The following is a 10,951-nucleotide window of genomic DNA, read 5'->3' as shown; positions in this document are numbered from 1 at the left end:
CACACACACACCACATACACAGAGGATACAGAGACGGCAGAGATAGTATTCCTCTTGCTATGGTTCTGACACACATCCTTCGCCTCGTCAACACGTATCAGTGTTGACATACACGCTTGTCGACAAGGGTACTATTGACCCGGGCCTTCTTTAGGGTGGTTTCAATTTGGTCATGGTAAGTTCGCTTAGGTCGGCCCTTACCAACTTGACCGCTCACACTCGCCTTGTAAATCTATTTCGTCAATCTTCTCTCATTTCTTTGCACATGTCCGAAATGTTAATAGTAGTAAATGTAGTTCGTAACAACTTTTTTATATGACATTCGACCCTAGTTTAAAATTGACGCCCTAAATATTCTAAAGTACAATCCGACCACAATCGAATTTTTTATCAGATCTCAATACAGAATCTAATTTCCTCTAAACCACATTATACAGGGTGAAAAATAAGTACGTGCGCGAAATAGTTTCCGAATAGAGTCTGCTAAGTTATTTATGATAAATCGTATAAATCATTTCGCTGTATTTCGCATTTGCGATAAAGTGAACGAATAAACTTCTCTGTGATTCGTAAACGAGATACAGTAGCGGAACGAAGCTAACTTTTGCCACTGTTCTTTTTGGATAAAAGAAAAAGAAGGATAAGCTCGCCATTATTCTGTTACTGTTGTTTATTTTGTTCTTTTATTCTATTTTATTTAAATGTTGATAATAACAGCTACAAAACTTTTGTGTCACAAATATATGAGCTATGAGTATAATAAATAACGTATAAAATGTACATAGTAAATGTAATTGTACACGCATAAAACGCTCAAAATTTTCGGTATAAATAAAAAAGGGATCAATGGTTTCAGGAGAATAATTTATAATATTTTCACAGCTTTTTAAATTATGCATTGCGTAAAAACTTTTTTTTTCAAAGGTTTGTCCACAATATTCTCACAAAGCAAACACAAATGAAAGTTCGCATTTTTTTCTTACCTCATCTTCCGGCCTATATGCCACTTGTAATGCGTTTAATATTTCATGATACCGCCGTTGGCGTCGGAGTAGTATCTCAAAAGCAATAAATAACAGCAAAAACGGGGGTGCGACTTCGAATCAAAGCTATCAATATAATATTAGCTTTTCGTTTCAGTTTAGACTGTCAGTGGCAATCAATGGCCATTGTTCGATGATTGCTAAGTTTATCTGAGTTTGTCACATTTCTAAGCAAATAGTAAAAGTTATTACGAAATTTTTTTAAAGACGTAAACATGAAATACACGTGCTTGTAGTTAGTTTTAGTAGTGCTCCTTGTAAAGGAATTCATCACGGAAGTATTGTTACCTTACCTATTTCTGCCGACGCCAAGCAGTAATGTGAGCATTACTGCGTTCGGTTTTAAAGGGTAAGGGGTCCTGTTGAAATTACAGTATCATGGGACTTGTCAATTTATGTCTCAGGGTGACGAGCGCAGTGGCAGTGCTCCTCAGATCTTTGTAACTTAAAGCTCTGGGTAGCAACTGCAACTGTTATGGAAAGGCGGGTCGCTTATCATCAGGCGCACGACCTGTTCGTTCCGTCACTTGGTATCATAAAAAAGTGGATATGGTTACAGTACATTTGAAACAAATATGATATTGCTCGACATAACTTTTATACGAATGGTATATATAAGTCTGTAATCTATAATATTTGTACATTGGCATATATTTATGTGTCAATACAATTCCATAACCGTGTATTTCTTACAAACGTCCGAGCTAACTATAATTTAATCAAGCAAAATAAATATAATCAACCAAATATCAAATTTCATTGACATTAACCGTGGTAACCCTACGGCTACGGCCTACGGCCAATCGTAGTTCGATTGCATATCAACTTACTGTTCGGCGGTCGCCATTCGAGTTGGGCCGTGGCCGCAATTTATCGCGTTTCCGATTTAAATCGTCGAATTAACAGCACGAACGCTATTTGCCGTATTTTGCTACATTTTCCCGTACTTTGCTCAGTTTTATTTGTGCGGTTGTTTACTGAGCTTTTTGGTTAATACGAAGTGCAAATTATGGCATTTGGTATTAGTGTAGCGTGTCAAACTGGTATAAATTACCGACGAAAATTATCTTAATTTTAATACGGTGTAGAATGTTGAATAGTGTGTTTTGTGTTAAATTTCGTTGCTTATTATACTTAGTAACGGGGTATAATATTATTATTATTATTTATTGTGGTGGCTTCATTCCACCCTCGGGGCATATATAGCCCCCCATCACTGCGACCATCAGTTGATCTATTGTGATCACGACTAATTACAGTTCGGAACCAAAGCCTTTCAAACCAAACCAACCGAACCAAAACTTTTCTGGCTCCGATAGATTTAATGTCCTCTGGTTGTGGCATTTGCCTTCCCAGTATGGAGCTTCGTACAGATTACGCCACTTCGTAAGATGAACAGGAGTTTCATCCGCCTCGTGGCGGAATCTACACTCTCTATTCTCTCTCTGTCCAATATTTGACATGTGCTTGTTCAAGCCACAATATCCTGTTAAGACTCTATTGAGCATTCTGATGCCATTCCTGTCCAATGACAGATCTTCTCTATATTCTTTGGCACTGTAGGCAGTTATCGGGGCTTTTTAACGCCCAAGACCCTTATTCTATAGCCACACTTCTCGGAGACGTGTGTGCTCTCGTTTAGCAGAGTGAGCTTTGCCAGGCTGTATGCTATCCCTATAAACGGTTCGGGTCCAGTAAAGGCTTCCCTAGCACCAACCTTTGCCAGTTCGTCTGCTGCTTGATTTCCCTCGACGTCAGAGTGACCTGGAACATAGCGCAGGCTTGAAAGATAGAGGAGTGTCGTCTCAAATTCAGCTTAAACTGAACCTGGGTCTCACGTCGTGTATACCACAGCCTACGTTGGGTCCCCTAGACCCATCGGTGTACCAAAAAGACTACCGTCCTTCCAGGTAAGATTGTTTATTTTCCAGTTATCCCTGGTTAGAAATTCTACTTGGTAGAATTTTCTCCCAAGTTTTGCTTGGGAAGCATGACATCAGAAGTCATTCCCAGAACAGGATGTTCCAGAATTTAGTCCTGGGTTGATCTCAATGTCTGGGAGAGCCATCTAGACCTTAACGTGGAGGTGAGCCTGTACATGCTGGTACCGGCCTCCTTCTGTATGAATATATGCAGGAGAGTCAGAACGCATTCAGATTTAGCGAGCACGCGATGCGCTGTAAACTGCTCATTGTGTCAATAGTGGTTGTTTGGCTGACTGTAGCACCCCAAACAGCAGAGGCATATGTCACTATGGGCCTCACCTCAACCAAAGATGACTCTCTGGTTATACAAGGTAATACCTTATATAACCAGAGAGTCATCTTTGGTTTTAGACCCCAACGCTGTCCCGTCATACGACTACAGATACCTACGGCCACCTTGGCCGTGTTAACCGTGTTAGCTACATGGCAGTTCCACCTTAGGGATTGATCTAGAGTTATCTCAAGATGTATGCGGGGTATAAGATTATGATAGAGACGAAAATCATGACTTCTTTGAATATAGCTTTTAATTCGTCGACATGAAATATATACACTTAACCCTCACAAATAACCTAAAAGTAATTAAATTACAAATTTATTTAATTATAATTGCATATCTGTTTCCAAATATTGCATTTATGAGCTAAATAAAGCTTTTTTTTTCATTTCAACATTCTCCTCAAAACCTGGTATTTTACGTTCAAAGCCCGGAAGGATCAGCTGTGTAGCTGACAAACGCTCATCTCGATTTACGAGCACAAATCAAACATTTAGTGGGCGGCTGTAAATCAGACTCGCGCGCAATTTATGGCACGAACGGTTTGCGAAGCGAGCGCTCCCGGAATATGCCACCTCTTGTTTACTTGAGTGTTAGAAAAATTGACGATCGCTACAATGTTGGTGTGCCTGTGATCATTGTTTTAGTTTATGAAGGAGTCAGATTATTTAATACTATTTACTTGTTAAAACAGTTACATTCGAAGTAAACTAAAATTTTTATACTAAAGACTAAACAGCTAATTAAAAATTATACTGATGTCTTTTGCTTATCTTCTGTGCATAAATAATTATCTTGTACGTTATGTAGGTGTGATTATTATAGTATTACTCATAAATTCTCTGTCTTTCTTTACGAGACATGTTGTGAAGACAAAATTGAAACAAATTTAAACAATTTGGCCAATTTGCATATACGTGTTTAGTGTATACAGTGTTTTTCTACACAAAAGCGTGCAGTTAATGGTTTTTTAAATATCGCAGAGAGCGCGGCTTCCACACGTCGGTGAACAATGGTCGGGAAGGGGAAAACATAATTTATTTTCCAGTTAAATCTTTTGTGGAAATAATATGACATTTCTATTTGAAGTTGGTGTGATTTATCGGGTGCCTTGGCGTATCGTGGTACAGGCAACCCGTTCAATGTGTCTCATGCAATCGACATTGATATAATGCTGGTGATTGATGACAGTTTCCGGTTAAAATCTTTTCATTTTATAATTCGTAACGTTGTTAATAGTGTATACATATGTACAGTCAACAGCAAATCAAGTCACTTGTGTTCGAATATCGCATCCAGTGTTCCGGAACAAAACTCGTCAATGTGTAGCTTTCTGTGCTTGAATCATTTGCTGCTTAGCTGTTAAAAATTAACACAAAGCTCACATCTAAAGTAAAGTTTCCCGTTTCAAAATTCGCTTGCACTCATCCACTCGCATAAAGAAAAACTGAAACAGAATTTTTCGATTCGCATAACTTCAAGCACGATACGAGTTCGCGTTCAATAGAAATCGTAATGGAAAAAACTCCATAGAGTCAACTGCGACATTTATTCAGAAAGTTGTTTTCATTAAGCGTCCTCGCGCTACAGTGGGCATCATAGCAGTGTACGTGAAAAAGTCGCATAAAGCAATGTGAGTGAGGGAAAGAATTTAAAGTACAGCTGAGCAAATAAAATGGCGGAGTCGCGGGATAAAGCGGTCGCAACAATTGCTACATTCCAGTCTCAGTACGATTTGCGACCGCTCTCTCGTGTCCTTACAAATAGAGACTCTACAATGGTCACAGTTGTCACTATCTGTATATTTCAGCTTTAAGATAATATGTGATTTACATACGAAGAATATTTATATTAAATAATCATCAGCGAGATAAGCGGACAATCTGGCACAACTTTCACTTGAAAAAAGTGAATTGAACATCTAAAACGTAGTTAAACAAAAAGAAAACAATCCATATCCACTCACTTTCGAGATATGGCAGTTTGAAGTTTAAAAGTGTTTCTCACTCTTGTTTTATTTTCAAAACTTATAATGTCATGTAACTCCAAAGATATTTATTTATGTTTATACGTTGGATTCTTGTTTGCTGATCTAAGAGGTTAGACTTTAGAACCATTTGGTATATATAACACATTTTTTGATAATTTTGTGGATTGGATCCTTTTTGCTTAACTACGTCCATTGAGCATTGGCTAGCGATTTTAATATGATAGATCGTAACCATAATGATAAAACAGCTTTTGAGAAAGTAGCCGTATTAACCGAATTATAAATACTTCCTGTCTCTTGTTTTAAGATTCAGTTAATAGCTAAATATTTAATAAAGATATTCACTAAAAAAAAACTGTGTACATTGTAGAAAAATGTACAGTGTTGGCGAAGCTTCGGACAACTAACTCCAAGTTTTCCTTTTACATCGTAGTGCAGTCGTCCCTGGAGCTGCTGCAAAAAACGCGCTTTGTCCGATTGTTATGATGGTAATATATTGCGTTACCGTACCACTATGCGAAATCATATTTTAATTCTGAACGTTAGGGAGAAACGGCCTGGCGACATTTTATTTTACCTATTTGACAAAAACTACTTTTTAGAGCCAGCTAAAATTAAGCTATCGAAACAAATGTAACTGAGAAACTTATGTTTGCTGCAGAAATTTTTAAAAGAAAAGGATGCTCCATTTAAAAAAACAACATACAAATATGTATTACGTCAACATACAATATGAAACGTGGAAAGATTTTTTCTCAAAGCGGTCGACCCAAAACTGCCGGACAGTGGGAGCGTGACGCGTCCGCGCCGAAAATTAAAGGATTCCATCTGTCCAAAACAAATACAGAAATATTTTATATTTTATTTTTTGTTAAATAAAAAAAAGGAAAATGGCGAGAGCCTCGCAGGTGGGAATTTAAATAATCTGACAGGGATTAAAACGAGAAATATCAGCTTTTGACCGCCGCGTCGCTTCCACGAGATTACCCCACATTATGTTATGCTGTATTTTTATGTTTCCGACGGTTTATAATTTAAATGAGTTGGATTAAACTGCGGTGATTTTCTTAAACGCTATAAGCTTCATGGTTTTGTGAATAACCTTATATCTAACCTTTTTTATTTGCTACAATTACACGTATTTCTCGAACGTCTTATTATTTAGGCACGTCTAATCGAATTCAAACATGTGTAGTACTTTTGTTATTGCATCATCGTTCGATTTGATTATACCTAAGGGGCCGTTAGAATCAACATCGGGTGCCTTCCTGGCCATAATCCTTCCAAATCTAAATCTCAAACCAAACCTCGAAACCAATGCATAAATTGTCGGCGGCGTAGAGGTTAGTTAAGGTACAACAAGGCCGGCTTCACAAAACGTCAACTTGATTAATCGCTGTTTCCCCCACGTTATTAACATGGTAATGGTCCGCGAATCGCTTTCTTAGCGATACTTAATGATACGGGATTTGCGGGATGATTGCGCGGGATAAAGTCCAGGAATACGAGAACAGCCTGGTTGCGGCTTAACGTTATCTTTTAGTTACAGCCGGCTTGCAATCTGTCCCTGCGGTTTACAAGATTTTCATAATGATCCTCTAGCTATGATGGCGCATATTTTTTGTAATTTTATTGCCTTTTTTGTTTTGTATTATGCAAGACCACAAAGAAAGTAACGGAAACAGATGCAGTTTTATAATCTAATCCTGGGTTAACGTGCATATTTAGAAAAGGTTCAGAAACATACCACTACCTAGTGGTATAGTGGCATTTAAACGAATGTACTGTAAACCTAAAATAGCTGAGTACATCAAAGAGGCGTCATTCATAACAATCGTCATCTAAAAGGTACTCGAGACATCACAATATTTGCCCACCTATTCGTCCTCCCTCAGGACTGTTGTTTCTATGAATAAAATAACAATTATAAGTGATCCCTTCGCTGCCACGCGTGTTTAATTCCGTTTGAAACAATATTCATCTGGCGATTTAGTTTTGGGACACACGGCCCATAAACTAGTTATAATCGGTTTGTTAGATAATTCTATGGCTAATGTTCGTGATGTAAAAATATTTTTTTTTATTGAATATGATGTTTTGACTAAAATGCTATTCAACATTTTTTTGGAAAAATACTGCACTGATGTGTTTGTTCAAAGAAAAATTCCTTCGATCCTACTGGGGCCTTACCATGAACTCTTATTACAGTTCAGTGTAGGTTCGTAACGACAAAAAAGAGGGATGGTGATATACACTTCATGTAGCGCTGTCTCACAACGATTCATTTTAGATCCCAAGCTGAATCGTAATGACATTTCTGCATATATATTATTATTATATTATATTCATCCATATTCTGCATAGCCACATTGAGTCAAAGGATTTTTTGTGTTTTCTCGATTTTTGGATCTGTATTATTTTATGGTACTAAGTGACGGGAGGAACAAGCAGTGCACGTGGTGGTAAGCGACACAACTTTCCATAACAGTTGCTGTGCCACTCAGAGCTTTAAATCGCAAAGATATGAGGGGCACTGCCACTGCACCCGTCACGCTGCGACATAAGTTGACAAGTCCCATGTGACTGTGCCTTTTGTGTGTTCACCAACACCCTTACCCTCATATCAAAACCGAAACGCAGTAAAAATAGGTAAGGTGGTACTTCTCTGAACAAACTTTTTTAAAAGGAACTCTACTGCTTCTCGTACTTACTTACTCGTGTTTTACTGTTACACGTTCACTGATTATTAAAAAAAAAAAAAAAATTTAAGAGGCGACTGTAACGAAAAACAACCACGCTTACGTATTTTAAACTCATCAAAATTATGACAGAAACCATTAGTGTGTAAACATTAAATTAAGTATTTTTTATATTCCCAAACGCAATACCCGTATGTATATATCTTTTAAATGGGACGTGTGAAGTTTGTTCTGTTCGTCATTTTCTCCCGTTATTTGATGTGGGATTGCGTTCTCCAAATTTAGTTTTGACGACGCCCCCGACGAAGCCGCTCGCCCCGCGGTTATAACACGCAAACGCTTTTGAATTAGTTTTCATTGAAAATACCGTAACCAGCAATTATCTGTTCAAATTATTTCATAAAATGTGATCTATTACTCCTTAGTACTTGCCTAAGTTAAGAAATAGATTTATTACAGGTGGCGCTACGGCAAAAAAAGTAATTAAAATACCAAAACAAGATCTGCAAGAAGTACTTAGAAAAAATTCACAAGGTCCGCTGGTTCGTTCCGTGGCTTAGTTGGCATAGCGTCTGACACGATTTGCTAGAAGACGTTGGTCCGAATCCAGCCGGATCGAAGAAATATTTTCTAGGTGTTCGATCTTTGTAGTAATAATTATTATAAGAAACTAGTGGAGTAATTTCACAAAAAAATAATTGAATACCTTGGTGCTGAAAAATCCTGACATTTAATAAACCAATTAGTTATACAATTATTAAAGCGTCATCTTTAGTCAGTATCTGGCAGCTGTAAAGTTACCTGGGTGAGTGAAGAAAAAGATTTGTCACAGTTGGCGCTACGGCAAAAAGTCGTTAAAATACCAAAACCAAGATCTGCAACAAGCACATAGAAAAAATCGTAAGATCCTCTGGTTTATTCGGTGGCTTAGTTGGCATAGCGTCTGCCACGGTTTGCTAGAAGGTACGATCTTTGTATTAATTATTAATTTACGTTTCTTGTGTTTCATGTTGTAGTTTAATTTCTTACACAATCATATAATTCGTACGTAAGGAGCCCTGAGCAACGGTATGACAAGTCGTCATCACTTTTTATCAACACATTATTCGATGCACTGCCGGTCACGGCTCTCTTCTAAGTAGAGGTTTTAGGCTGCAGTCCGCAGGTCTGATGCGGGAACTGCACAGGTTTTCCAAGAGCTGTAAACTTTATTCATATGCAAGGTTTATCATGATGTTCTCATTAAGACTTCCCTATAACTTTCACTATAACTTTGGAACTAAATTCATACGTTCACGCGGTCTCAGGGATTTGAATAATCGGTGAGCCTCTCAATTGAGACGGAACTACTCCCCCACCGTTCTATAATAGTATGACGAGCGATAGAGATGAGTGAAAAAAGAAAACATGCTGCGCTTATGTGATCCTTAAGTTTTTTTTTTTATTATACTAAGTAACGAAACAACAAGTCGCGCGCCTGGTGATAAGTGACCAGTCCATAACAGTTACAGTGCCGCTTAAAGAGCTTTAAATTGCAAAGCTCTGAAGAGCATGCCACAGCGCCCGTCACCTTGAGATATAAGTTGACAAATCCCTTGTGCCTTGTACATCAGTACCCTTCAAAACTGGAACGTTCAGTAATGCTCACAGTATTGCTTGACGACAGAAATAGGTAAAGTGGCAACGTCCTTGGATGAACTCTTTTATAAGGAGCTCTACTGCTACTAATTAATTAATATGTCAACTGCCTCCGTGCCCGAACGGTCACCATGCCGGACTGCCACGCAAAGCTCCCGGGGTTGATTCCCGTGCCGGGAGAAAGTTTGTATGGCCTACATTTATTTCTCTCGTGAGTTTGGGTGTAATTTGTGGTTGTCTATGTCCATGGCACCCGCGATACAGAGTTTCCCTAGTTCAGTGCTATGAGTGTGTGCGTGTTATTATTACTACCATTATTTCGAACTTATATAAGCTGCAAGTATTAAATTACAACTTAAGTGCCTTTTTATTTTTATAACCAATTACACATAGATTAATAAATTATATCAACGACCTATAAAACAATTTTGCTGCGATACTTATAACGGGGAGCAGTAAAAATAACCGCTTAAGTATAAAATAACCGCGTAAAACCGCTGTGTCCTTACTTTACGATTTTACTTAGGGATTCTTTATGGCCGATAACCGTTAATAGTATGTTGAGTGATAGCCTATATCTGTACCCATCGGTATTTTATTGGTAGGACTTGGACAAAAACAATTCGATTTTTTTTATAACATCAAGTGACAGGACGAAACAAGTCGTGACTAAACAAACTAAATTCATACATGCACGCGGTCTCAGGGATTCGGATAATCGGTGAGCTTCTCAATTAAGAAGCAGCTGCTCTCTCACTGTGCTACCATCATTCTATAACAGTATGCCGAGTGATAGAGATGAATGGAAAAAGAAGACATACTACGTCCATGTGATTTTTTTTTGTACTAAGTGACGGAACAAACATTTCGCGCGGCTGATGGTAAGTGGCACGTCTACCCATAACAGTTACAGTGCCACTCAGAACTTTAAACTGCAACATCTAAGTAGCACTTCCACTATGTCCGTCACCCAGAGACACAAAGTTAACAAGTCTCATGTGCCTGTAATTTCACCAGTACCCTTACCCTTCAAAACCAGAACACAGTACTGCTTACATTACCACTTGGCGGCAGAAATGGGTAAAGTGGCAGTACTTCCCTGGACGAATTCATTCACTAGGCGCTCTACTGTTACTACTACGAACATGTACTTACAAAATAATTAAGATTTCAGATTAGATACAAGAACATTTAAGATACTTTTAAAAGTGACGCTTTAAGTACCAAGTTAGAATTAACTTTATGAAGTTTGTTTTTTATAACATAATCCATTGGTCGATAAAAAAAAGGACTACGTAATTTTTTTTAAAAACTTGAAA

This window comes from Hyposmocoma kahamanoa, unplaced genomic scaffold (assembly GCF_003589595.1).
Source record: "Hyposmocoma kahamanoa isolate Upper Pololo Valley unplaced genomic scaffold, ASM358959v1 87, whole genome shotgun sequence".
Classification (NCBI taxonomy): Eukaryota; Metazoa; Arthropoda; class Insecta; order Lepidoptera; family Cosmopterigidae; genus Hyposmocoma; species Hyposmocoma kahamanoa.
The sequence above is the reverse complement of the archived record's forward strand: the minus strand, read 5'-3'. Positions refer to the sequence as shown.